The 25,042-nt window shown below is 28.4% G+C and overlaps 1 protein-coding gene across 5 annotated transcripts in view; it reads left to right on the top strand.

The window, feature by feature from the left end:
* The first annotated feature begins 248 nt into the window (after positions 1-248).
* Positions 249-25,042, top strand: part of LOC129981916 (myelin transcription factor 1-like) — a 295,518-nt gene continuing 270,724 nt past the window's right edge. For all 5 annotated transcript variants that reach the window (XR_008785385.1, XM_056092972.1, XM_056092973.1 and 2 more), the window contains exon 1: positions 249-639. The gene's annotated coding sequence lies outside the window, so the exon portion shown is untranslated. The remainder of the gene's footprint in view (positions 640-25,042) is intronic.

The following is a 25,042-nucleotide window of genomic DNA, read 5'->3' as shown; positions in this document are numbered from 1 at the left end:
AACAGGCCAACTCTTTGTGCCCTAGAAACGAAAAGATAGAAGTAGGGTGGGTTGGTGGCGCTACTGCTGCAGGTCTCGAGGCACTCCCCCCAGTCGCCCTCCCCCCCGCCTGGTGGCAGCCAATGCACGAAGAGGATCAATAAAAGTCATTACGCGTAGGATAGAGCGAACGGCGGATGGGAGCGAGCGAACAACCCTGAGGCAGTTTGGGAGGTCTCGTCTCTATGAGAGAGGGAGACTCAGTCGTGTTCGAGATAGCGAAGGAGACGCAGGCCGGAACCCGACAGTCTCTTTCACCTCCTGGTTGCGCGATCACAGTCCGACGCGCGGGAAAAACCAGCCCGCTGCTGCCTTTTGCATGACGATTGGAGCCGGAGGAAACCACGTGGGCGCCGCGAGCACGTGAAGAAGATTCGTTCCACTTCTTCTTCGGTTTTTCTTTTCCTCCAGATTGAAGTAGATAATCTTCTGTTATCTGGAGAGTTAGGGAAGACAGAAGCGATAGCAAAGTTCTTGTAAACATAAACAAAGTGAGTGACTGGCATTGTGCCCAGATTTCTCGCTCTCCCACATGGCGTGAGGGCCAGTCAGCTGATTTCAATTTCTTCCTCATCATCATCAAGTCAGGATCGACTCAAGGTAAGACATCTTTATGAGTCGAATCTTTCCAAAACTCGCAAAGAGGAAAGGGTTTTTCAAATTTGCTCCCTGGTATGCGGGAGGTATTCGGGACGGTGGAGAAATTTTGAATGCGGAAAGAAAGGCAATAAAATATGAAACTTCCCAACTATTGAGAAAAAAATTACGTGCTTAGTCTCTTACAGAATTATCCTGCAAACAAAATAATAGTAATCATAAAATTCAATCACCATGACAGTAAAACATATATCTAATCAGGTATACAAATTAATTTTAACTCTTAAAAATCACTTAAATACTTGAAAGCAATGAATAAAGAAAACATCTAGATTAAAACAGAAAAGAACAGTTTCTTCCCATAAAACATAAACTAAACACAAAACTATAAGTTGTAAAAAGTTATCATATTTTTTTCTTAGATAAAATAAAAATTTGTCAATTCAATAATAAAAATAATTATAAATATTAAAACTTTTTAGATCTAATTCGGTCATTATGAAATGTACACGGAATGATTAAAGCAACAAGAAACAAATATTTTATGAAAGAGACAGTTTTTAAGTGAAATTCATTTTTAGTGCAATATTCAAATATTTTAAATTCAAAGTTAATTCTGTCACCACAGCTTCAATAGCACTAATAGATGAAAGTTTTACAATCTTTTTGGGAGTCTTTAAATAAACTTACAAAATATCAATTCAAATTTAAAATAGTTACGATAAAATTTAAAATAAAATCTTGATTTTTTTAAAATTTCTCAGTCATGTTATACTTATTTATAGTTAATCGCATTTTTGGCTCAAAAATAGGGAGAATTTAGAAAATTATGTTTTTCAATATTTAAGGAAATATTTAATTTTTAATTTCGCAAATTTGGAATGAAGAGAATTTAATTAAATGGTGTTAGTAAACTATATAAATGAGTGAATTGTAAATATTATGTTAGATTTATAGATGGTGATCAAGAGCATAAAAACTTATAAAATATTAGATCTGAAACATTATACACACTTTACATTAAAAATTTATAAGAACCCGAGAGAAAAAGTTTTCGAAGTGCAAAATTCATCTGATAATTCATATAATAAAATGACTTATGCTTAACAATATTTACTTCACATTAATTTAAGTTCGATGACTTCGTTAATAATAATATAATTTTGAAATAGATTTTTTTTCCCTAAAATATGATTATGTCTGCCTTTTTAAATTAAAAGAAAGAATAATTAAATATTCTCACAGGAATTAAATTAAAAGAAAGGAATTATTATAATTAATACAGGCGCAATAAAATAGAATATAATTAAAACGAAACGTCACACATTTGTTTAAAGAAACTGAACAGAAATATGTCTTATTTTGTAGATGGCATCAAGACAGAAAAATTTAGTAGATATTTAAGGAGTCTTCGTTTACAGTGATATATATACAAACAGGAAATAGGAACTGAACAGTAACATTAATTGTATAGTTAATTTTATAGTAAAATTAATTATTTTTATAAAAATGATTCCATAGCATTTTATTTTCATTAACAGTACAATTAAATTAAATAAAACTATAGTTATACATTATATAATTAATTAGACAATTTTGTTTGGAGATAAAAATCTTAGTGAGAAAAAATGTCCGCAACTCATATATGGGTTTAAAATAAAACGTCTAGGGAATAGAATACAGAAAATACTGTTATCTCATTATGCGATTCAATTTAGAACAAATTAAAAATAGGAGATTTCTAATTTGTATTGTTCGAATACTTCCATTTTATAATTGAAATTAAGTAAAAATCTTTACAAGAGAAATGCGTCTAACAACATTAAAATAACTCCGATTGAACAAAAATATAAAATAAAATTTCTTACAAATCTTTATCAAAATTTTTTCTCATTCAATATATAATAATGCTAAAAAAATGAGAAACATCAATGAAAAAAAATCTAAAATATTTACTTGAAAAACCGACATAATCTTCTTCAAAAACTTCCGACATAAAAAAAATACTTTTATATTCTTGTGTAAATACAATCTAACGGCAATATGTTTTATGAAATATAAACATAATGACTTTTTGGCTTGATGCTAAGTTCCAATTTTAATTATAATTGTTTAATTTGTTTAAAATATGAATTTTAAGTTCTAAAATATAAAATAAGAATTACAGTGTTGAAATTCAGTTCCATTCATGTGCTATTTTCTTGGCTATCTAATATATAAAAATGAATTTTTGTTTTTTCATATTTTAAGCGCTGCCGTACCATTCATCTGATTACGATAAAACTTTGCCAAATTATTATATTATAATTTATAGGCATATTACAATTATTATATCTAATATATAAAAAGGAATGTTTGTTTGTTGGTATTTTATGTGCTGCCGTACTGTTCATCCGATAGCGATAAAACCTTGCCAATTTATTACTTTGAATCTCAAAAAGCCATGTTTTCACATGGCTAGTTTCATGTCGGATGCTCACGAGCCGGACAGCCACAAAATTTTTTCGTTTTTGCTGAAGACGGGAAAAAATTGTCTACCCTAAAGTATACTTGAATAATAAAGTAAAAAAAAAAGAAGAATAAATATTATTTACACTTTTTCTTTTTATGTCATTCAATTTAATTGAATGTATTCATTATTGACAGGAGAATAAATATTCTTTCTGTCATTCCTAATTAATCAAGATAGCTATTTCAAACTTTAAAAGATATTTCAAAAAATTATTCTGCGGTAGCAATGCGCCGGGTATCAGCTAGTTATTTATAAATAATTTCGTACTTTACATCACTAAGTAGTTACAACACATTTTTTAGATGATGTAGAGAGCAATAAATATCAAAGTTTTTTTTTTCTTTTTCCATTTTAACTGTATGCACCGTTCAAATCTCTTGAGAATTTATTATTTGCTTAACATTAGGAGACACTCCAATTTATATTTAACTTAGTTATTTCAAGAGTAATGAAATATTGAAACGTGCTTCTAAAATCACATCAAATTTTTAAATACTAAAGCGCACATTATTTTCATTTTATCGGGATCAAATAGTTGAAATGTATTTGTAAAAAAAGTCAACTATTTTATTAGTAATTCTATTTTGATTTGTATGCATATGTGATTTGTATGTAATAATTTGCATTAATATCTTTTTAAATTGATTAGAAATAATGTACACTTATGCTGTAAACAGCAATACATATGAAATATTATTCTGATGTAACTTTAATGCAACTCTATCAAAAATAGAATAAACAGTTTTATGTAAATTTTTCGATCAGAAGATAATAATATCTTCAATCTCGGATTGGCTTTGTAATATGAGTATTGATATGTAATAATTGTATATTTTTAACAAAGAAAATATTCGATTTAATTGTTATATTTATTGACTTCGATAAAGATCTTGAAAATTTAAGAATAATAATAATTCCGTCTTTGATTCGATCAAATTTAAAACAAATGCTAAGTTACAGAGCTCATTTCTCGCTTCATTGAAAGTATGCAATGCTACTAAAATACCGATTCTGAAAATTCTATTTTATTTTAACTATTTATCCATTTATCATTTAACTTCTTATAAATAATTTAATCTATTCTAAATGACGCGTCGGTTGTAAGAAAATAAAGATATTTCTCATCTGAATTGCTTCTGATTAAAGGGGAAAAAATTTTAATGTTCTGAATTTAGACAAATACCCGTCCAAAATATAACAATTTCATCATTTAAGCAGTATTAATATTAAAGTGTAAATTTATCTCATTAGAAGCAGTGGAACGACTTTCCATTATATTTTCATGTTAAAAATGAGTGTTTCATTATGTTTTATATTCAGAAATTTTCCCTTTTATTCATATTAAATGTATGAAAACACAAATGTGTACTGACTTGCGATTAATTGGAGTAAAAAGCTAATTTTAGAACAGAATGCGCTAAAACCTTAAATCAATAAAGTTTGTCTGAAATAAATTAACTTATGCGATTAGAAACTTACTGAAGGTACAATATTCTTGAAAATTATGAAGGAACTCTAATTTGGGCTATTAGATTCTGTGAAATTAGGTTATAGAACTAAGTTTAAGTTCGAACAAGGAAATAAAATTTTTATTAATAAGCTTTGTATATGTAATTAACATACACATATAAAACTTATTGCATAGAATTTCACAATCATTGCCTTGAAGCTATTTGAAATTAATATATACATAAATTCTTAAAACCATCAGTATGTAAAAAACAGATACGAAACAATAAATTGACGAATATTTCCAATGTATAACTATCCGAATCAATAGCGTCGTCTTATTTCGCATTTTAATTTTTGTTCCTTTTTGCATGCTCTTCATTCACCTATATTCAGTTATTTTACCATTAAAAACAAAACTTAAACTAAGAAAATAACTTAAAATATAACTAAATTTTGAAATATATATGCTTAGTTATTGTATTTTAAAACTTTTCTTCGCTTTATTGTAGATACGATTATAACTGGAAGTTACTCCCCGTCAACTATTTTTTTAAACTGTTTTAATTTGTATGCAATTTGAATCCAAAAATGCATCAGCCTCTTCACACTAACATAACCCGATTAATCCCCATTCAAACAAAAGTCTGCGACAAAATATATAGTAAGATATTACGTTTGTATTGACATTTTGTTTGGCATTGAGTAACCATATCGTATTTTTGTTGCATACATTTAATTTTCTTTAAAAATCTTTTAGCCAAATTTTATGTTAACATAAAATCTGTATCAGCTTTCCAATTGATTGAATATCGATATAAATCCCAAATGAAAAAGCAACCGTGCAAATTAAATCTTACTGCAGTAAGCTAGAGATGACGAAGTCTCATAATTTATTTTTTAAATTTATTTATGAAAATAATTCCTCCGTCATTTCAACATTTAATATGCTTTTTCATAATTTTAAAAATTAGAGAAAGGAATAAAAATATTTTTATGAGTCTGAAAATTTCTAAAGTTTTATGAATTCAGCCTCATAAAACTTTTAATATATATGCCTAAAGAATTTGAATTTAATATATAATTGAGAAGAAACTGAAAAATATATAAACCCCTAAAGAATTTGATTTCTCCAATTTCCTGTTCCACTTCTCAGATTCAAAGCAAAAAATGTTTCTAGATGCTCTAAAAGAAACAATAATTTAAAAACATAACATTTTGAAGATAAAATTGTTTTGTTGAGTTTTGACAAATATAATAAAAAAAATTGTGATTTATGCTGCATTAAGTCACCCATAAAATGAGTCAACATTACCCTAAATAACAAAATTCGAACTTATTTTTAATATTCTTTACTTATAATAAAGATGAATGTGTCTTGTGTGTATCTTGGCGCTTTACAGGCAGACGGTAGGATCTAGAATTACCTTGACACGTATATAATTCGGAGGGTTTAAATGGGCAACTGCGAGCGAATTTTTGAAATTTTATTTGAATAAGAAAGCAAAATTTCGGTGTTTTTCCGCGCAAATTTCCGAATTTATTACAACACAAAAATTATTTTTACGTAATCTTAAAACTCACAAAGTTATCTTTTTAATCACACCAATTCATCATCATATAAATAAAGTTTCTATTTTTAATTACTTTTAATTTCTCTTATACGTAGTATTATAGTAAAAGTCAAAAAACTGGAAGATGAAATTTTAACGAATCTCCACGTTTTAGTCGTCCCTGAGTTCGAAAAACACATTTTGCAACATGTCCGTCTGTCTGCGACGCATTGATCTAAATGGCTGAAATTTGGTATAAGTCTCTACACCAAACTTACAGATTTCTATCAAATTTTGAAAAAATCTATTCAGAGGAAGTTTTTCTGTCCGGGTGTTCGAATATAAGTTAACACAATAACTGCAAAATGTAGAGAGTTAATTATATAAGATTCTGTACGCAAATTTAACATCTATAAAGTAGACCTCTGAAAGATTTGGAGCCAAATCCGACAACGGGTTAATTAAGCCGTCTGTCTGTACTTTCGGAAACATGTAAACAAGGTCATTAAGAAACACAATGACTTAAAGATATCAAATTTGATATAATATTTTCTAACTAAAAGTGGAGTTTTGTATCAAATCTTTGTTTCAATCGATTGAGAAAAATGTGTCTAACGCACAAATTCCATTTCCGCGTACTATTAAGCGTATGCCAGGAATTATTCGTTAAAACTATAGCGAAGGATGGCATGAGAGATTCAGTAAAGATTTTAAATTTACACCAAGGACTAATATTTCGAATGATTGTACGCCAATGCCATGCAAGTATTTTGGGGTTTGGTTTGGTTACATTAACGTCCCGTTTGAAGCAACACTAAGGCTATTTTGGGACGGACCTCGTCATTTTGAACCGCCGTCAGATGACGAGAACGACACCTGACCTGACACCCCCTCTCCACACCAGTGGAAGGATGTTTGGTCATGACGGATTTAACGTGCAACTGACCCCCTTACACGACGGTTCTTCGGTGGAATCGGGTCACGAACCTGAAATCATCCGGTTCCGAAGCCGAGACCTTACCACCAGGCCACCGCGGCCCCAAGTATTTTGGGGAAATAACTTCTGATGGTTTAAAGAAATGTGAAGCATATTTTTAAACAATTTATTTCACAAAAAATAATATTTATTCAGGACAATATGCATTTAATCCGAAAACGTGACAAAAATCACCTTCCATCAGCATGTTTCCGTCACGCTGACCATAGATCAAACAAAAAGATTAAGTTAACTTTTACTACAAAAAACATAGAAAAATGTAATTTTCTGTTTGTTAGAAACTAAATAAAAATGAAAAATGATTTTCTATAAAAATAAGCGCCAAAAAAGTTTGTTGTGAACTTATAAAATATCTATTATTAAATTATAAAATTATATATTATTTATTACAAATAGCGATTATATTATATATAAAATGAGTTAGTTAAAGGGAAGTCAAGGATACTGTTTTATGGCGTTTGAGTCAATAAAGATTCTCGTGAATTACGATTTGCATACAGACTTTCTATTTTATGAGTCATATTTAACAAAATAATCCTGAGACATTAACATTTTAAATAAAAAGAAAGGTCACTTTTTTGCGAATAAAATGAGTAAATTTTGAGAATATGAGTATTGCTATCTTAAGAGCCAAACGGCTTTAAATAGAACGTCTCCATAGAACGTCTCAAAGAAGAAATGCCAAAAAGCACATGGAGTTTCCTTACAGCTGATAAGCCTAAAATTATCAAATTGTTGATTGATTCTCTTTAATAAATTTTGTGGATGGTGTAAATGTAGCAAGTCAAGTTTTCTTTTTAACCGGAAGAAAGTTAAATAAAAAATAATTAATATCAAAATAAAAAATTGTTAATAATATATGTATTGCATTAGAGAATATAATATTATTTATCCCAAAATAACGGGGCGAATTTTTTTTGATAACGCTATAAAATATTTTTTTTATTTATTTTCGCATAAAAAAATGAAAAATAAACTTTTACGAAATCAAAATATACCGGTTGAATAAAAAAAGTATTTTTAAAAATCGGAAAAATAACTTTTTTTTGGCTGAATAAAACATTGTGATGCATTAAAACAACTAGAGAATGTTTCTTATTGAATATTATATTCTGCAGTCCAAAAAGAAATGAGAAATTCTTATACTAAATCTAAACAAAAATTAAGCATTAGATTTTATGCGGTTTTTTATGGGAAAATTCTACCAAAGATAAAAATTTGAAAAAAATCTAATATAAAAAGCAAATATAAAATTGGGTAGTTCCCAGAAAATGGCCTTAGAAAGAAAATTCAAACGGTTTGACACAGAAAATCTTTCAAGCAATAATAAAAATCAATATTAATTAAGCATTTCAAGCAATATTAATTTAATTTATTATCATAATATTAAATTTTTTAAAAATTGGTTATTTTTGCAAAAAATCAACTTTTTATCATAGTGAACCATCTTAAAATTTGATGCAGATTTATGGTTAGAAATAAGAAACATATATAAAAATTGACTCATGTAATTCTTTGTATACTTGTAGTACCCTATTCACATCCAAATGATTAGACAGACATAGAACATATTTTCAGACATACATTCTAGACAGAAATATATATTAAAATTTATCCATGTAATTCAGACTTGTATCCTTGAATTAACTGTATTCATAAGCGAATGGCCAGACAGACACAGACATATTTTCAAATATAATTTTTTGAATTCAAGACTATCTTATCTGTCAAAATTCATCAAATTATCGAGTCCGAATCTTTTGATGATTGCAACAGTTTCCTCGTATTCGACAAAGAGGGAAAAAAATCAAATCAAGCTTAGTTAGAAAGAAAGAGACGCGCTATATCGGAATTATTTAGAAAAAATATATACATGAAATAATAAAATATGTGTATTCTTCTATAACACTCTAGCAGAAAAGTGATAATATTTATTTGAAAAGCTGTGTAATGGTATAATTAAGAATTCTATATTTTAATGGATAATAACTACGAAATTTGACTTCTCGCTTGATACTTTAAATCAGGTTCATTCCAAATTTCCAAATAGATGTTTCACTTATATTGTCACGGATTATAACTATATTATTACATCCTAAATACTTCAGACTTTTTTAAGAGTAAGAATATTTAACCAAAAAAATGACAAGACAAATATTTAATTTTTCAGCAATGATAAGATAAAAATCTCATTATACAGATTAAAAGTGTTATTCAAAAAACCGTACTGTATATTTTACTTTAAAATATCAATTAGTTAAATGATTGAAAGCTTTGAATCTACGTATTTAGCTTCGTTTTCATGAAATTGTAATTATAAAGATGTTTTTTGAAATGTCTGTGGTTAAGTCTGTATTTTTTTCAACTTGTCATTTTTCAATGTTAAAAGGGACATTCCCAATTTCCTTTTTAAAAATTTAACAGCCTGTTTGGGTCCATTTTTATTTTCTCGTTTATGAAATATAGAGGAAGTATTGTGATCGACAAGAAAATCGAATTAATATTTTAACGTCTCTCTACGTTTTAAGAGTTTCGTGAGTTCGAAATGTTGCATATTTTTTGTATGCTTGCATGTCAGTCAATCTGTCTACCTGCTACAAATATAACTAAAAAACATATTGCGCTAGATGGATGGAATTTTATACATGGCGATAACATTTTATAATTTGCTATATTCTATAAAATTTTAAGCAAAATTCTTTAAGAGGTCGTTTGTTAGGCTGTTCTAGAAAAAGTTAACACGATAATTACAACACGAAGAGAGCTAGACGGATAAGATTTAGTAGATACATTTAACATTTATAGTGTAAACACCTATCACGTTTCCAGGTAAATCCAACAACGGATTCAAATGCAGGTTTATAAACGCGATAATTCAAAAACGTAATGACTCAAATATATGTGATCTATTAAGTATATCACATATCAAATTAATATGCAATTTTGTGACTGCTAGCGTAATTAAGTGTCAAATTTTGGTTTTCGTCGGTTTGGGAAAAATACTTTTAATTTACCTAGAGACAGTGCACGAAACTTTTGGAGACATCAATAACGCTGGGTATAATTTATATATAAAAAGACATTCATTGACGCCTGAATACACTTTTGATTTGAAACATATTTCGTCTCAATCGGCTGGTATTTAAAACATAAATTTGATTTTCGGATACTATTGCTTGCATACCATGGATTAATCGACAAAACACTCGCCAAGTATCACACAAAAGATTCAGTAAAATTGCAAATTTCACGCCAATAATATTTTGTAACTACTGTATCCCAATGATATGCAAGACGTTCTTTGATATAACACCCTTGTTAAACAGTTTGAGAGACAATTTTCCGCTGACGACTTACGGTTAAAACCCTCATTTCCCTGCTACATTCATTTGTAGTACTGTGCTAAAAGTTTAATATTTTCCATTCATGCTGAAATGAGTTATTTAAGTGTCTATGAAAGTGAAGCTAAATGATTTTCAAATCGAGATAACTATTGCCACATTTTAATCAGCTGAGTTTTTATATTCATTGGCGCATTTGGAAGAAAGTTAAATTGGACTTAAATAATCAGTTGGAAATTATATCCAGTTAATCCTTACGAAAAAGTTAATTTTTCTTTGAACATAATAATTTTCTTGGAATAAGTTGAAGAAATAATAATCGATGTTGGAGTAAGAAGGTGAAGTGTTTTCAATGAATTCTCATTTAAAATAATCACGCATTTTGATTTTAATTTCTTTCTTTTATGTGTTTTTTCAGAGAAGTTTGAACAAAAATAACTACATTAAGAAAAAAAAAAAGCCGAAAGAGTTCGAATCTTTTGCGCTAAATTACATGAACGAACATTTTTTCAATATAATAAATAATTTTGTACATTTTTGCTAGAGCAAAATGTTATACCATATGATTATAAATATTTTTATAATTGTGTTAAAATGTATTGATATATAATATAAATATTATTTTATATTTATTAAAATATATATAAATATTCTGTTTGAAGTAATTATACGAGAAATTTATTAATAATCTTTTCTAAAAATCTAATTTTCACACTGCTAACAATAAAAAACTTATTATTAAAAACGAGAAAACATCTCCGATTTTATTCTAAATATTCCTTATAAAATTTTTCAGAAACGAACAAAACAAATATTTTAATTATACGTGTTCTTCATACAATAAAAATATATTCACTTTTTTTTATCCATAAATGTATTCCTATATCGAAATTACTTATTTAGATTTTGTAAAATATTCAGAATCCTTTTATTTGTCTTCTGATTTTCATGGGATTTGACGGGGGGAAAATGAGAATCTATTGGAAGTATTATGTAACATTTTATTTATTTAATTATGGGCAAAACGACAAAGAAAAATCGGGGTAGCATAGATAGTTTGTACTGTAATAGAAATAATCCTTTGAACAAGTTCAAATTAAAAGTTCCATCGTTCTTAAGGGATTAGTATTATTCTAAGCATTTAAGTTGATTTCAATTACCACCGTCAAAAGTTCGAATCTAACAGTTTTTTGAGCGTAATAGAAGCTTTAAGTAAACTTTATTCTAATTAGTCTCCTGGAAATAATGGCTTCTTTTTGATCTACAGAATTGTCAACTAAAACGATTGTTCGGATTCTTAAAAAAAAATATCAAGCTATTGTTTTATCATCAGAACCTATTCATTTTTCTCATCGTACTAAAACAAAAGAACTAATTGCTGACTTATTCTGTGGTTTTAACCGCAATTTAAAAATAATATTGAGCTGAAAAACTTTAGCGCTAATTTCTACGGATTCTGATATAAAAAACATAGATTCGAATGCGCACAGGAATAAAAAAGTTCTTTGTTAGAAACACCTGAACGTGTTTTTGTTTAAGAAGAGAATAATTTATAAATATTCGTTTGTATACAGATAATATTCATCACAGACAATAAGTGTTTGTTTAATAAAAGTCAGTATTGTTTCTAATGCTTCATTATAAAGACATTTTTATTTCATACCCAGCTTTTCGAAGTTTTTTAAGACTAAATGAATGTACAATTCCTTTGTAAATTAGGATTCGTTTGCAACCAGATTCGTTCTTTTACAATAGTAGGGTTTCAATACTTTTCAAGAAAACTTGTTTAAAACATTTTAAAGGATTTGAAGAGAAACATCGAAAGAAAGAAATTTCCTAACTTCATAGCAATAATTTTTTTCCTGATTTAAATAAGTTTTTTCAAACTTAAAAGTTAAACTTTAAAATACAATTTTTAAATGCTCTTGAGTAGAACAAATCAAGTTTTTTTCCCCATTTTGTCAATAGAAACAAATATAATTTTTGAAAGATTTTGTTGATTTAATGCAATGGTATATGTGAATGATTGTTAATTTTTTTAATGAAATAAGCTATTAAAATATTTCACACGTAATTTTTTTTGTCTTTAAACGAAACTCAGATTGTGTATTTATCGTTTATTTAATATTTTCAGAAAGATAATTGTTTCATAACTCTGACTAAATGGTTTTCTAATCTAAAAAAAATCCTCCAACTCTTTACCATCACAGCTGTATCTAGATTTGATTTATATTTTTTAATTCTTTGTTTTCATTTATATTACTTGAAGATTGAACAATTATTTTTCTAATATAAATATTTATCCAAATAGTTCATATTCTGCTATGTAATTTGTTTAACATATTTCACTGTTGTTTTCGCTGAAATTTATCAATATATCCAACTTTTTCTGATAAATATTATTTTAAGTGTTTCGACTGTTAACACTTTGAGATATACATTGAAAAATTTATTGCTGCATTTTTTTTCCTTACATCTTTCTTCCGAAATTCGAAAGGTATGTTGCATAAAATGTTTTAATGAAATATGATACAATTTTTTATTTTTATTTTAATTGATTGTGAAGAAATTGTCGAAGCATTTACTACATTTCACATATAAATTTTGGCTGTGTAAATTTTAAAAAAAATTATCAGAATTTTTTTTAAAGCTTTGTTATTTTCAAAATCATTTTAAATTTATGTATGAGGTATATTATATTATGAATTATCAATAAAACTTTTAACATAAACAAAAACTTGAACTTATTAAAATTTACATAAACAAAAGTAAATTATTTACATAAACAAAAACTGTTTTTTGGTGATCTGAATAAGTATTATGTTTAATTGCACAACCATATAATCGTTCTGCTTATTATTTAATTTAATTCATATTTTTTATATATATGCCTAATGACAGAATGCAGAAATCTTACCAATCTGAAATAACTCACTTTTTACATTTTGCAGATGAAATAATTCATTTTTAGATTTTGCAGTAAAACAGTTGAATTTTGCTATAATTTCAAAATTAAATTGATAATTTTAATCTTTTGATGTACTGTGTGAAATATTTTTATAAATTTATGCGACTATAATTTCAAAAGGAATGAAATGTATTTATAGAGGACCTCTTCTCTGAAGATTTTAAGATGTCCATTATCGAAATTTCCAGTTTTATGAAATAATTTGTGTACGTACAATATCCACTTTTCATCCTTATAAAAAAGAAAAACCTTAAATAAACCCGAACCAATTAATCTGAAGAAATTTCTTAATTATCCACATAATACAAAGCTGCCTTCTAGAATTCATATTTCAGAAATAAGATTAATATGTATCACCGAAAAAATATTCCTAAAAAATGATGTTTCCTAAATTTTCTTAGAAGTATTTTCTAAAATTGTCTTTAAAATGTTCGGAAAAATTCAGGCATTATTTTAATTGTGATTCAAATTCTAAAATTCTTCCTTTAATCACTTTAACAAAATATTTAATTGCTTATAATTAGACCTAAGTATTTTCTGAATTTTATATCGTAAATAAGGGACCAATATTAGAAGTATATTTTTGATTGTGAATAGGAAAAAAAAAAAAAAAGGTAAATTTCAAGAATGAAACCAAGAAATTTTCATCAATTTATTCAATGGTTTATAGTTATGCTGATTATGAGCACGAATGGTTGAAATACGAATCTGCCGACAATACATTACGGGCAGCTGCTAACCATGAAAAGAACCATGATCTTTTATTAAATTAACATAAAAAATGATTATGATCTGATAATTTTGAACGGAAACTTAAACTGTAGAACGAGCACCTACTTATACAAGCATGTGGAATCCATCCAGAGATATTTCAATAATCACTGATGACTTTAGTTGTCAATGAAAGGAAAAGGACGCGATACATATAAAAAATTAAAGTAAGTTAAAACTTGTCTTGGATATGTTCCCAGTGCATTAAAAAAAGAACTGATATATTTCAACACGATTTAATTTTTATCCTAAAATTGATATTCTATACATAAAAATATACAAAAAAAAAGACTTAATACAAATAAGATACGAAATTACATCATTTATAGGTGATTTGAAATTTGTAGTTATCTACGTATTACTGACTTATAATTATGCCTATAAGGGTCCCAATCTCAATCCATTGATTATCCTCACAAAAATCAGAAACACATACGAACTTTTTTCGTTTAGGTTTCGTTTCGAAACTTATTGTCAAACTGTATGATTATTACTTTTAAAAAATTGGTTATCTCAAACACGTTTATCTTTGATCAACAAAGCTAAACATAAGAAAACCAATGGTAATATGCTCACCACGACCACCTCATATACTTACTCGCTCAACATCAAAGCGTATTTTGAGTAAGTTACCCAACATAGCGGAGAAACCAAATATACAATCCAGACCACTGTCTTATAACGGATTGCATCGGATGGGGATGAAATAATAGCCACCTTAGATTTCCTTGTATACTTACTTACTTACTCAACAGCATGGCGCATTTTGTATAAATTACATAATACAACGAAGCAAATCAAGTATGCATTTTACACCTACGTCCTTTGATGGACTGAATCCAAAATTTGATGAGATAGTATGCTACCGTCGATTTCCTCATACAATTACTTACCCATCATTACCATACAGCGCTTTTTGTGTAAACTATACAACAGAGCAGAAAATATCGAGTATGCTTTTTACACCTACGTCCTTTCACGGACTACATCCAAAATTTGATGTGATAGTATGTTCCCCTAGACTTCCAACGTGCATTTACTTATCGCATTTTGCATAAATTATGTAACATAAATCGGGTAGCGTCAAAAATCGGGTATGGATTTTATATCGCCGCCCCTCGACGAATTGCATCCAAAGTTTGTTGACATTTGCAATTTTAATACCAGGAACAAATGTTGAATTTCGCATGTGTACTTATAAAGTATCAGGTTCCCATTAACGGGCACAAAGACCTCACAGATAATAAATCCTTCGAAGTGCTTGGTAAAAATTGTGATATAGATATACAATAAAACCAGGTGCTAAATTTCATCCATTTAGTTCATTTGGGGGGGGGTATTTTATTTACGTGCACGCAAGACAGGCATGTATGCAGATTCCTTGTGGACGGATTTCATTCAATATCTATGTCATCAATGACTTTGCTGTAAAGATAAATATTAACTTTCATCTGTCTATTTTCCTGCGATTTTGAATATCGTGTTCCCTGATAAACACACATAATTCTAAATACGTATTACTGACATTCACAAATAAACACATTGAAGGATTCGCGATTTAAACTGAGAACTCAAAAAAGACGCACCGATTCTTTTCTGTCACTGTATCAAATTAATTTGGGAAATTCTATTAACTTTGGACAGAAACCATATTTCTTCAAAAGTTGTGTTGGTATTGTGAGAAACAGTCAAATATATGCAAAGATATCAAATTTCAGCTGAAAGCAAATTTTATGATTTAGTAAAAGGTAACTTCGTGTTATTTGAAATAAATAACTGAATAACAAGCAGTAATTTAATATTAAATGCGCACACCCATTAACCACCCCACAAAACTGTTAGAATACTGACATATCCTATATCAGTTATGCTTTTTAATCTTAAGACAACTTCAGAGTTTAACATAAATAATGACTTTCGAGAAAACGAATTCTATTCGAACTTTCTCTTATTTCAGAAATTTGCTTTGTAAACATATCAAATTAAGTTTTAATGAAATGCAATTAAATTATTCAAAAGTTATTTAGAAACTGCAAGATATTTCAGAAAACATATACCGATTTTGAATAACTTTCACATTAACAAGGAAGAACAGTTATTAAAATTTATAATTGATTGTCACATAAGCAGAACTAATGCAATTATCATAAACAATTGTACCTTCTGCCATTATTATCCAACCACATTATAAAATAGAAGTTGTCAAATGTTTTGCCATGACTTAACAAACTTTTTTTTTATTTTTTTTATTTCCTCATACATGAAGTACAGAAAAAATATTGTAATAGCCAAATATTCGAGCTTGAAAACTTTGACATTAGTATGAAATTTAGTACATGGACTTTAGATCAAATTTGTAAGTGTCTTTTTAACAGTGAACAAAATCCATTCCAAAGAAGTTTGTTTGTTTATCTGTTCAAATGGAGGTGAATTCAGTATCTTCAAAACCTAAACAGTTGTTTAAATAAAATTTGGTACATAGATTAAGCCTTTAAACTGTAGGTTTTTATAAAATTAAGCCAAATCTGTGTACGTACACACTAGAAGTTTTTTTTAAATTTTAACTTTAAAAATCCAGTTTTCTCACAGTAGGTCATTAATATATGTTTAAACTCATTTCAGTCAGAAAAAAACATCTTACACTAATTATTAATTAATTAAATAATATTTAATGAGCTAATTAGCCTATTTTTTGAAACACGATATCTTAAATTCTAATTTGTACAGACACACAATTCTAGTAGGAAATGATGCCTAATATGCATCTTCATGTTGTCTGCCTCAATCAAGTTATAAAAATATATAGTTTTTTTAACAATTTTTTCATCAACGATGAATATAAAAAGGCGAGATTTTTTCTGTCATTTTAACTTTTAAATAGCTATTAAAAATTTATTTCCATAAATATAACTTTGATTGAAACACAAAACATCCGCTATTTCATACAGATTATTTTGATATATAAATAATTGTATTTGGTTCATTTCTTGTTGAGTTATGATTGTTTGAATGAAGCAATATAGAAGAAAAATGTCATTCTCCATAAAAATGAGTATTAAAAAAAACGTTTTTAATGAAAGCACCTCAAGAAAGATAATTATAACTCGAGAAATATTTCGAATATTGACAACATCTTGGTATCGTTTGAAAGCTAAAGGATCAGAGAACATTATTAAGCAATAAAAAAAATATTCGATATTTTGAACGATTTTCGAAGTTTTAAGTGTGTACATACACCTTATGATTGATAGTCTATCGGTACATAAATGCAATGGTAAACACGGTAACTAATAAATGCAATGGTTTAAATCACTGTATTTGGAGTATGATCTTGTGACTGAACTATAATTCGCATAAGAGAACAGGCGTTAAAAATACAAATTAATTCTACATACTCTATAAAGATGTTGATTTTTCACCAAAGATCAATATTTCGTAGCTATAGTTCGCCGATGCCGTACGAGGCATTGTTGGCCTTTCTCAATGTCAATAATTTTATGTTGGTGAAGAGTGATAAGACTGATTGAAAAATATGCCTGGATGTTTCGGGGATTCGCTTTCGTTGATTTCTAAAGGATTCTTTAAAGAAAAAACTTAGCAATGTGCATCATGTGAATTTTAACTGCATCTATAAAAAGGAATAAATTAGAATTGAAATGGAATTAAAGAGTAGATAAAAAATATATAATTTATTTAAATTAAAGGAACAGAAATTTTTAAGTTTAAAAATTTGGAATACCATCTAGGAACCTATATAAAGTAAGAAAAAAAGATGTCTAATCAATGAATAATGAACTTCAAAAAATGTGTCTCCAAGACTATAAGCGTAAAAATTCAACTACTTAGATTTTACTATAACTTAATATGATAAGACAGTTTGTATTCGTAATGGATTGCCGTTTTGATCAATTTACAACCCACGGGAATGTTCATGAATTCCAACTAAACCTTGCTTCATTTATAATGTTACAAAATGGCTTCATTTTAATTTTCGAATCTATCAATATGAATATTCGATACTCGAACATTGAAAAAAAATCATTTAAGTAATTCTAAAAAATAAAAGATTAAAAGGCATAATAAGTTGCATCGTTATCAGATGTATTCATTATGTCTTAGTATTCCAAAAATATTAAGAAGCCCTTAATAACAGCAGTCATTTTCATAGCAAATAAGAAACTATTTTACATGCGTCTTATGCATAAATTAAAAACAAAAAAAGAAACATTTTGCACCTACACAACAGAGATTTTCAAAAATAAACTCACTCCCTACCCCTGATCATCTCCCAAATAAATAAAACACACAACCTAACAGAAATCAAAGACTCCTGCTGACCTACTTCGTATAGCAAACAGACAAATGATGAATCATATCTCCCACTGTAGACAAGCACAGAGGAAATATGGGCTCCTGTATAAAAACAGTGAATACACAAAGAGACGATGACGAATGGTTCTTTGAAAGAAACAAACAAGCTCTACTGTGGACTTGATGTAACGCCAGAATCCCAGGATTTCTTGTAAAATTGAACAGAGGTTTGTGCAACGACAGTCGGAGATTTTTTTTTCTCCCTCTGAAAGAGAGAACTGCTTTCCAGTATGTGCAGTTTTTGTTTTAATGTTGTTTGTGCGTATATAATGTAGGGAGCAATTTCTTGAGATACAAAAATATGTGCCGGCATGAATTTGAAATAAAATTACATTTGAGGTTTGTAAAGCGTAAAACTCCGACAAGAATATTAATTTTAAATCACTATTATTTGATATTGTAATATTCTTAAAATTTAAAATAATGTTAATAAATTAAGGAAAATAAAATTGAAAGACCACACAGAAAATGCAAATTCAAAGGTGCGAATATTATTCAATTATAAAGTGACTACATTATTTAATAACTTGCCATTACTTCGATTTACGCAAACTAAAAATTCGTCTTTATTTTTTATTTTTTGGCAGCATTAATTTTTTTTTTTCGAAGACAAGTTGGCTTATGTTTCCCGATTATAGCATTGCATACTCTTATAAATGCAATAATATGAACTTATTTACAAATGTTATATCTAAAGAGTGCTTTAAAAACCCTCCAATATTCCCTGCTTGGTGGCAATATTAGTGCTTGCTACTTTTGCTCATTCTAAGGTGCTAATGCTACGATAATGAGCTATAAAGAAAAATTATGAACATAGTATAGTATCACATAAATCAAGATAATAAACCTACTACTTAGAGAAAATCCTGAAATGAACAGGTAACTGAAAGCAATTGCAAAACAGGAAAAATGATTCAAGTGCTCTCAGCTAAATCATGCCATTTTTTTCTAAATTAATAGGCTGTATAGAGACAATCGAATTCTTATTAGGAATTTTTTTAAGAACTAAATTGATGCATCATGAAATCATGGACGAGTAAACGATTCATTTAAAGCTTTTAAGGACTTTTAATGACAAAAATATACTGAAAACATGCATTTTCCCAATTCATTTTTCTGTCTAATTTATAAATACTATTCCTATAATTCCTACTATCCTTATAAATTCCTATTACAAAAATACAACGATATAATTTTACTAGAATATGAAATAATATCATTACCTTTCACTTATAACGGGCAGAGCTACCTTTGAAATTTCATTACATACACACCAATACGAACGACGATACATACGAAGTTTTCGGTGTACAAAAAGTAAATAAATATTAATTTTCTGTAACTCGCGTTACATCTGGATTTTTTGACAAGCAAAAGCCAGAATGTTAATATTGTGCACAGGCAACTGCATAGATTTCGGCTCTAATAATGAATGAATTGACCCACATGTGAATGAATAATGAATGTAGAATATATTGACCTACAGAGTGCACATACTAAAGCTCGTCACTGCTTTCATTCAAATAGTTCTAGCGAGGAAAGTTTCCGATTATACAGAAGATCAATTTCCCTGATGAAATGCTTAAGAGAAATTCTTTGTGGTACTAAATTAATTTTTTTTATTGAAAATTTGAAGCAAGAACTTCTAAAACATCCTTTCCGACAGCCCAAACGGCGGCTGAAACTACAAACTGATGTACAACCCCATATTTAATTCATTTTCCCCCTTTAGCAAAATAAGGAGTCAATAGAAACTTAGTACTGTCGTTTCAAGATAATAATAACGATCATTTTGCTTGTGTTATTCCTCTGAGTAAACTAACCCAGATTTTAGCAAAGTTGACAGTGAAATCTTATGTCGAGGAGGCATAAAGTTGAAAGTAGTTTCCTTAAAATGACTTGATTATAAAGTCAATGTGCTCATTACTGGAGAAATCAAAATAATACGATAAATGTTAAAATCAAAGTTCAAATGAACATTACCAGACCTTGGTCAACAGATTCGAACCATTCATCCTTTCGGTCTAACCTTTAAACCAACTGAAAGAAACTATCTTCAAATGGCGAAGAAACAAACCAGTCGCACACAGCTCACTTCTCTTCCGCCTCTACCGAAGAGCTTAAACCACTTCTCATATTCCGTCTAAAAAATACTTCCACGAGGCGAGTTTAAATAGTAGCCAAATTGGCATTGCAGTTGCTGCCAACCACAAATCACGAAACTTGCAAAAAAATAAAGTCGGGTTCGAATCGTTTAGTTTACTTGAGATCATGGCACGGAATTGGAAAAATACAAGAACACCATAAAAATTTGGATTCGAAATAAATTTCTGTATGGATCTTTTCCAAATGTCCAACAGCTTGAATCCTTCAGCTTATTATTAAAGTTTTTGAAGTGATTTTACTAGTATACATATAACTGCATTATTGAGGATGAGTCAAAAACTAGTTTCAACAGGAATGAATTTAGAGATATTAACAATCCGTTATTTTCAATTGCCAGTATTTTCCAATGCTTATCATCTTTTGTTATTGTCTAATCATGCTTGTGTATCACCTGTCTATTAAGCAATCCACCCCCTATTACCATAATCGCATCCTATTCGGGAAAGAGCGCAATAATCGACAGCAGGTGCATAAAAATCATCCTGATGCATAGTGATGATCAATACCACAGATCAACCGACTCGAATCAGACAAGCGATCAAAATACCATTGCATTATCGATCCTTCACTGTCTTATTTCTTCTTCATCCAGGTTTTTTTTATATTTTTTTCACTGCAAAAGAACAAAAGAAAGGAGTAGACCCCCGGCACAAACAACTGAACCCGACTCTAAAAACGCATTGTTTCTTATCTCTGTTGCCACTAACTTTTCAATAATCCCGCTTCAGTCTTCCACGATGCTTTCATTGGCTGGCCAGGTGCCCTCCCCCTCCCTTCCATCCTTACTTTTTTCCGTTTTGGTTTTTTTTCTTCTTCATCATCATGCCATCCGCTCCGCGTTTATTGAGGTGGGGTGTGTGAGTGGGTAAAGGGGTAGAATGGGGTAACTGTTGTTTTTGTGTCATTGATTAGGTGAACTTTTTCTTCTTTAGGAAAGATGAGGGGTTTTTTTTTTGGTGTTGTTTCCTTGCTCTTGTCGCTTAATCGCCAAAGGTTAATGGGTTACGGCGATATACTTTTCCCATTCATGTATGCTCAAATTTTGCAAAGTCACGTGATTTTTAGTATAAAGTGAATGGATATTTTTCCCTGATTCAAAGATATTAATTGATGCATGTGAAATTGAGACAATGTCAGGGAAGCTTATTCTAGAGCCTTATACTAAATTGCTTAAGCTAACTACTTTAAATAACTAACTTTTCATTGAGGAAGAGGAAAAATTCTGCTCAAATTTCCTATATTTCTACTCAAGTTTCTTTCACCTGTGTGTATATATATTTATATGAGTTAATAATTTAAAATTATTTTACACTTGTATTTGGTTTTAAATAAAATTTTATCATTTCATGATAAATCGATCGGTAAATTACAAATGATTTGATGTGAGTTAACGGGAAGACCTTTAGATCAATTTTTTTTAAAAGAATACAATCACAAATAAATAAATAATAAATTCAATTAAAAAAAAGGAAATTTGAAAGTTAAAAATTAGCATATGTTGATCAATATCTTGTGCATTTGCTTTTCTTATATCTGATGCATTATAGCTTCACAAATAAGAAATAATATATCAGCTCTATTAACACATTGTTCGTTATCCTTTTGATATTTAATTTAAAATGTATCTGCTTTTACAAATAAAAATGCAACATTTGTTAAGTATATTGTACAAATACCAGGCAAAGTGTTACTTCAATCATTAAAATAGTAACTTTAAAGGAATTGCATTTTCAATTATAAATCTAATTAATAAATATAATAAGAGGCTTTTTTTTAATATGTTATGATGGATTGCATGAAATTTCGTATAATAGTAATAAAGAACCAGACTGATAAATATTTAATATCTTTATACCTTTTCAAGAGAAGCGTCCCTTTTCTTTGGGCAAGGAAAGTCTTCTGTTAAATAGCAATGCACTTGATGCTAAAAATTATATTCTTTTTAAAAGGTCTTTTCAAAATATTTTAATTAAGAAATTCTGAAAAATGCGTTCCGTTTTCTACCTCATTAAGTCAAGATATTCTTTTTATGAAATTATTCGATGGGTGATATAAGAAATTTCTTTATTACTGCGTCTAATTAATTGTGAAATATGTTAATTTACTTGTTAGTGAATGCAAAAATTCAAGTGGATTAGTAAACAGCAGCAACGCATAAAAATTTTCTTTTTTTTTCTGTTTTATATAATAAAGATTTGAAAATTATTTATGGCATGATTATGTTCATTATTCTAAAAAAACGAAGTACAACATTTACCATCCTCCCGTGATATATATATATATATATATATATATATATATATATATATATATATATATATATATATATATATATATATATATATATATATATATATATATATATATAATAGATTTTTAATCCTGTCGGCTAAATAATATGTAATGAATTTCACAACGTGGTCGGATCTGAAGACGCTATGCCGCGGGAGGTAACCCAGTAAGAGTCAGCTCAGAACCATCTCCAGATTACCGGCAAATCAAGGAGCCGTACCGTAATATCAAATTGCCTCTCCTTCCAGGGATTTAATTCTTTTCATTCATTTGAACATTTCTTTCCACGGAAACTATACTGTCGACTAAATAATATATAATAGATTTTTAATCCGGTCAACTAAATAATATGTAACATATTTTGATTGAAGTAGAAGGCAGGTTCGAAACAGTGAAGAGACTTGGTATTTTTAATTTCGTTTTATTCTATTCCGAGTGGCAGGCATGATTATATACAAGAAAACGGAGCGTGGCACAAAGCAAAGAAGAGCAAAAAAAGGACCAAACAGATGATCACTAGCCTTATATAACATTGGATATCTGGCCAGGCACCAATTCAATACGCGTGTGACCTTTGACACCTTTCGAAGGGTAAAACTATCACTTTCATTTAATACGTAGTACTTGATGGCTCATTATTTTTACAAAGGGATTAATTAAACCGAAAGTGGAATTGGATCACGAAATAAGAGAATATTTTAGAATGAAGTTAGGAAGGGCTAAATCAAGGTAAAGTTTTGGAAATTAATTTGGATTAAATTAAGAGTTTAAAATATCGTTATATATATATAACAATTTCCTTTTGATATGGCACTAATTTATAAAATATAACAATATAAGCAAACTTTATACCTTTTATTTGAACTTTTTTCGGTATTTTTTTCATAGCTAACTTTTCATAACTTATTCTGAGCGAATAGCACTTCTCCAAAACTTAGATAAAGGATCTCTATGCATAAATCAAATTTCAAAAGAATCGTCTAAGTCTTAAGCTGATCAAATGTAGCAAAATATTCTAAAATGAAACTTAAACTTAGCAGCTGAATATTTCGTTGAAGAAAAAAAAAGCCGATAAACAATATATAAAAAATATTAGTGGGAATGGTCTTCTCAAAATTTTCCCACATATACTCAAATAAAGGTATTATTCCAGAAAACGTTTTGCATGGCATTAGTGTACAATAGTTAACAAAATATCAATTTTTGGCGCAATAGTTAATATTAACTGAAAAATATTAATTTTTGTACAATGGTTACAAAAATATCAATTTTTGGCGCAATAGTTAATATTAACTGAAAAATATTAATTTTTGTGCAATAGTTACAAAAATATCAATTTTTGGCGCAATAGTTAATATTAACTGAAAAATATTAATTTTTGTACAATAGTTACAAAAATATCAATTTTTGGCGCAATAGTTAATATTAACTGAAAAATATTAATTTTTGTACAATAGTTACAAAAATATCAATTTTTGGCGCAATAGTTAATATTAACTGAAAAATATTAATTTTTGTGCAATAGTTAAAAAAATATCAATTTTTGGCGCAATAGTTAATATTAACTGAAAAATATTAATTTTTGTGCAATAGTTACAAAAATATAAATTTTTGGCGCAATAGTTAATATTAACTGAAAAATATTAATTTTTGTGCAATAGTTACAAAAATATCAATTTTTGGCGCAATAGTTAATATTAACTGAAAAATATTAATTTTTGTGCAATAGTTACAAAAATATCAATTTTTGGCGCAATAGTTAATATTAACTGAAAAATATTAATTTTTTTGCAATAGTTACAAAAATATCAATTTTTGGCGCAATAGTTAATATCAACTGAAAAATATTAATTTTTGTGCAATAGTTACAAAAATATCAATTTTTGGCGCAATAGTTAATATCAACTGAAAAATATTAATTTTTGTGCAATAGTTACAAAAATATCAATTTTTGGCGCAATAGTTAATATCAACTGAAAAATATTA

The sequence above is a fragment of the Argiope bruennichi genome, chromosome 8 (genome assembly GCF_947563725.1).
Source record: "Argiope bruennichi chromosome 8, qqArgBrue1.1, whole genome shotgun sequence".
Lineage (NCBI taxonomy): Eukaryota > Metazoa > Arthropoda > Arachnida > Araneae > Araneidae > Argiope > Argiope bruennichi.
The sequence above is the reverse complement of the archived record's forward strand: the minus strand, read 5'-3'. Positions and strand labels throughout refer to the sequence as shown.